Raw genomic sequence first — 5,460 nt, 5'->3', positions numbered from 1 at the left:
GAAATATTTAAATCCTTTACATGTGTTGTCTGACTTTAATGTAGCATCTTTTTTAGAATGTTAGCGCTAAAAATAGAATAATTTTAAGGAACGAGCTATGGTGAGATTTTTAGGTGTTGACAAGCTTTAGTCAGGAGTTCTATCATCTTCTGAAGACCAATTTCCTGCCCACCATTTGTCAGGTATCCCGTTCTAAAGTACAAGCAGGACTTGGGACCATGAAAGAATAATAGTATGATTCTCTTCATGTCAAGTGACACGATATTGTAGAGCATGCGTTAATTTCTTAAGATCTTAATTTTTTTTATTTAATTTCGTAAAATGTTTATTATACAGGCTGTATTCATGGAGAATCAAGGAGCTGAAGGGACTCAAGTCAGAACTGACAGCTACATTCATGGAGAGGGTTAGGCCAATAGCCTCTTTTCCTTGTTAGGTCTCCATCATCTTCTTGATTTCGGCAATCGCTTTCCCTGGATTCAGACACAGTTCATGATGGTGTGGCAGCGGTAGAGAGAGAAGGGGTCCTGCAGCTTGGCCAGGCGCTCCTCTGTGAAGTCATCTCTCAAGTCGATCATCCAGGGATAGGCCTGCATGAGAACCGCAGGCCCCAGGGACTTGTCTCCATTCCACCAGTAGCTGGGGCAGCTGTTGCTGCAGCAGGCACACAGGATGCATTCTTACAATCCGTCCAGCTTCTCGCGGTCCTGGATGGACTGCAGATGCTGCTGTTTGCCCTCCTGAGACTCGTCCTTCTTCTTCAGATAGGGCTCGATGGATTTGTACTGTGCATAGAAGTTACTCAAATCAAGGACTAGATCCTTGATCACATACATGTGCGGAAGAGTAAATTTTTGACACTTTGCTGAGGTTCGTGTCGATCCTGCGTGTGCATGCCAGAGTGTTGCCTCCGGTGATGTTCATGGCACAAGAGCCACAGATCCCGTCTCTACAAGATCTTTGGAAGGTCAGAGTGGAACCAATTTCATTCTTAATCATGGTTAAAGCACTCAACACCTTAGGTCCACACTTACTCAGATCAACTTCGTAAGTCTGTATTCGAGGTTTGTCGCCAGTCTTGTCCGGTTCCCATCGGTAAATGGCAAATTTTTTGACTTGGGGAGCTGCAGAAGCAGCTGTCTGTGCCCCTCGGCAGGCCTGGAACTGCAAGCTGACTGCCGAGAGCGGTAACCAGAAAGCCACGCTTCTAGGAGACCCCGACCGCAGCCATCTTGCCTCCTGGCATCAGCTTCACCCTTTACCCTCAGGCATCCCGTGGAACACCAAGGTGGGAAGCAGGCCTTTCACCCTGAAGTCTGCTAGAGGCCTAAGCATTAACCAGGGGAAGGCGGCTTCAAGATCTTAATTCTTTTTGTTTGTTTGTATTGTTTTGTTGAAGCTATCAATGAGTTTTATTATTTTTATAATTTATTCAGTTTACATCCCGATTGGAGCCCCCTTCCTCATCTCCTCCCATTCCCCCCCCCATCTTCCCTCTTCTCCCCACCCCCATGTCCCTCCACTGATAGGGGAGGTCCTCCTCCCCTACTATATGACCCAATTCTCTCAAGTCTCATCAGGACTGCCTGGATCCTCTTCCTCTGTGTCCTGACAAGGCTACCCCACCAGGGAGATCAAAGAGTGATCGAAGAGCAGGCAACCTAGTTCATGTCAGAGACAGCCTCTGCTAACTCAATGGAGACAGAGCAGCCTATGGGCTCCATCTGATCAGGAGGCTCTAGATCCTCTCTATGGATGGCCCTTGGTCAGTGCATCACTCCCTGTAGCATCTCCTGAGCCAAGACTTTTGCTTTGTTGATCTTCCTGTGGCGCTCTTTTTCCCTCCTGGTCTTTCTACCCCTGCTTCCCCCATTCTTTTGTAAGACTCTATGCTCTGCCCAAAGTTTGGCTGTGAGTCTCAGTATCTGCTATCTTGTTTTAAGGTGGAGCATCTTTCGATATTTGCCCAGGGTTGATATAGGTGAGCCTTGACATAGCACTATTCTTAATTTTCTGAGAAAGCGCCAGATTGATTTCTAAAGGGGTTGTATATGTTTGCACTCCCACCAGCAATGGGGGAGGGTTCCCTTTTTCCATATCCTCTCCAAAATGTGACCTCACTTGAGATTTTGATCTTAATCATTCTGATGGGTGTAAGATGGAATCTCAGAGTCACATTTTATGTTCATTTCCCAGATGATTAAGGATGTTGAGCATTTTTTAAGTCCTTCTCAGTCATTAATATTACGATGTTGAGAATTCTTTGTTTATCTTTGTACCCTGTGTTTTAATTGGATGATTTAATTTATTTAATTGGTGTTTAATTTCTTGAATTCTTTATATATCCTGGATATTAGCCCTGTATTGGATATAGGGTTGAAAATCTTTTCCTAGTCTCTAGGCTGTTGTTTTGTTATCATCAAATCTCCCATCCAAAAAAAGCCCAGGGCCAGATGGTTTCAGAGCAAAATTCTACCAGATCTTCTAAAAAGAGCTAATACCGATACTCTTCAAACTATTCAACAAAATTGAAACAGAAAGAACGCTACCAAACTTATTCTATGTGGCCACAGATGACGTTGATACCTAAACTGCACAAAAACCCAATGAAGAAAGAGAATTTCAGACCAATTTCCCTTATGAATATTGATGCAAAAATACTCAGTAAAATACTAGCAAATCAAATTCAAGAACATATCAAGGATATCATCCACCATAACCAAGTAAGCCTCATTTCAGGCATGCAGGTGGCTCAACATACAGAAATCCATCAAAGTAATCCACCATATAAACAAACTGAAAGAAAAAAGACCACATGATAATCTCCTTAGATACAGAAAAAGCATTTGACAAAATGCAACACCTGTTCATGTTTCAAGTCTTGGAGAGATCAGGGATACAAGGCACATACATATCCAAACGTAGTAAAGGCAATGTACAGTAAGCCTATAGCCAAGTAAATAGAGAGAATAAACTAAATAGAGAGAAATTTAAATCAATTCCACTGAAATCAGGGACAAGGCAACCCACTCTCTCCATATCTCTTCAACATAGTACTTGAAGTACTAGCTAGAGCAATAAGACAACTAAAGGAGATCAAGAGGATACAATCAGAAAGAAGTCAAAGTATCACTATTCACAGATGATCTTAATTCTTAAGCTTTGTATATGCCACCCATGTAATTACAATTTCTGTAAAGGAAAAAAAAAAAACATTAACTCCCCCTTTGATTTATAAATTTGATAATGCAACCTTGCTATCAAATATTTCCAGACTCTTATTGATATCAGAATAGTCTTGATGATAACAATTAAGATGATGATTTGAGGACACTGAATAGTCTTTGGACTTGGGGGCCAAAATTTTGTGCTTCAGCTGTATATCATTTGAGGAAAACAACAGTAGTCTGGTAAGGCTGCCATAAACAGTGCCGGCTGAGTGACATTGGAAATTTATCTGCTCGTAGTTGTGGAAGCAGGAATTTGAAGCTTGAGGTGCTTTCAGGTATTGTTTGCTGGTGACTCTGTGCTTGCAATGTCCTCATAGGTCTTTCCTATGTGTTCATACATTCCTGGTGTCCTGTGTGACCAGACTTCCTGTTACAAGGCCATATCAGATTAGCCTCATTCTAAGCATCTAATTTTTGTCTCCAAATTTAGCCACAATCAGAAGTCCCAGGAGTTATGACCTTCACATATAAATTGATAGTGTGGGCACAATTCAGCCTTTAGAGACCCTATGAAACTGTGCTTTCATCTCTTGTTAACATGCTGCTTCAATGTCTAAGGAAATCCAAGCAATTGAGGGTTCGTCCCTCTCAGTTATATTGTAAAGAGTAGCCGGCCTTACCTCCTTCTGTAGTCTTATGAAGCAAATAAGACTTGCCTTGCCACAATAGTGCCTTATATGTGTATTTGAGGTTTGGGACTATTCTTTGGGTTTCCTTTAATAGGATTCACCGATAGCTACCTTGAAGGAGTATGGAAACATCACAGTTAGTGAGAGTAAAATCGCCATCAGACCCTTGTCTCATGGAAGAGGAGAAACAGATCCGTAGACTGCATGCTCTTTTGAGATTTATATTCCTGGAGGGTAGTATGTAAAAGGAGCTATGAAATCATGAGCTTCCTTACGGTCCCAGCAAATTTAGGATGTTGAATCCCTATGTATAGATTTGTGGGTAATTAACTCATAATAGTCTATCTCACATTAAAGAACATAAGCATAGTCTTTGCAGCCATGCACTGATAAAAAAAAAAATTCCATGTGGTCATTTTCAAGTGACTCAAGTTAGTCTGTGTTGAAGAGGCCTCCTGAATGAGCTGTGTCATCAGCATCAGACTGGCAGAAACACAAACACCGGGAAACATTGTATAGTCAGCCTGGAGTGCTTTATGGGGCAAATGTTTCTTGTAGCGTGAAACAAGATAGAGGCTTACAGTTCTTAAAATCTTGTACTTCACTGTATAACGTGATTTATATGTTAATAACCAACCCACACTTAAGGACACAATAGAAACTAATTTGCTCACCTCTCCCTTTATGCAATGCCCATTGAAGCATTTTCTCCGATACTATATCAAGTATCTACACTTCACAGAACTGTCAAATGCTTCTGTGAGCACCACATCAGCAAAGTGAAGGATGAGTCACATCTAAACAATTCAGCCGAATGAGAACCTCCCTTCTTATGAAGCCACCAATGAATCCAAACACAATCCTCGTCCCTTCCTCTGTGAACATATTAAAAAACACATTCTGAACATTGCTGTATATTTTTCAAGTACATGAACAGAGTTTGCTTTGTATAAAATCTGTATGTAAAGGGCATTCACTAATAATGATCATTGTTACTGGTTTTGTACAGATTTGTTGGTAATCTCTCATAAGCATATTTTCCTTCTCTTGTTTATGTCTCCAAAAATTGGCAATGAAACTATCATCGCTTCCCACTTCATTTTTGCATCTGTAAAGGCAAGTTTACACCTACCTCAGCATCTCCTTCAGAGGAAATCTCATAGAGCAGAAGGTCACATTTATATTCACTATCCTTATAAACCTTAAAGCATCAGAAATTTGTCCTGTGTATCTTGTTACATAGCTGATAATTGAAAATGACAATAATTGAACTCAGATGTGAATTCTTTATTCTACACTGAATTATTTGGTTTGACATGGGCTGAAATAGCCTTAATCAGCTCCATAGATTTCTAATCTCTCCTGTCCTTCATCTATGCTTTCCCCCTTCTTTGAAGTAACCTCTTTCGTTTTATTTTTACATCTGTTACTGTTTTCATATATACATATATAAAAACTTTAAAATTTTTATGCAATATGTTTTAATCATGTTTATTCCTCCTTCAACTCCTCCAAGATTCTGCACACCTCCGTACCCACCAAACTTCATATTCCCTCTCTTCTTTGTTTCTCTTTGTCTCTCTCTCTCTCCCTCTCTCAAA

At 40.6% G+C, this 5,460-nt stretch overlaps 1 pseudogene; it reads right to left on the bottom strand.

Moving 5' to 3' along the window:
• Positions 1 to 294: 294 nt before the first annotated feature.
• Positions 295 to 1,231, bottom strand: LOC110539447 (succinate dehydrogenase [ubiquinone] iron-sulfur subunit, mitochondrial-like; annotated as a pseudogene).
• Between the last annotated feature and the right edge of the window lie 4,229 nt (positions 1,232 to 5,460).

The sequence above is a fragment of the Meriones unguiculatus genome, chromosome 8 (genome assembly GCF_030254825.1).
Source record: "Meriones unguiculatus strain TT.TT164.6M chromosome 8, Bangor_MerUng_6.1, whole genome shotgun sequence".
Classification (NCBI taxonomy): Eukaryota; Metazoa; Chordata; class Mammalia; order Rodentia; family Muridae; genus Meriones; species Meriones unguiculatus.
This window is presented reverse-complemented; position numbering and strand designations above follow the sequence as displayed.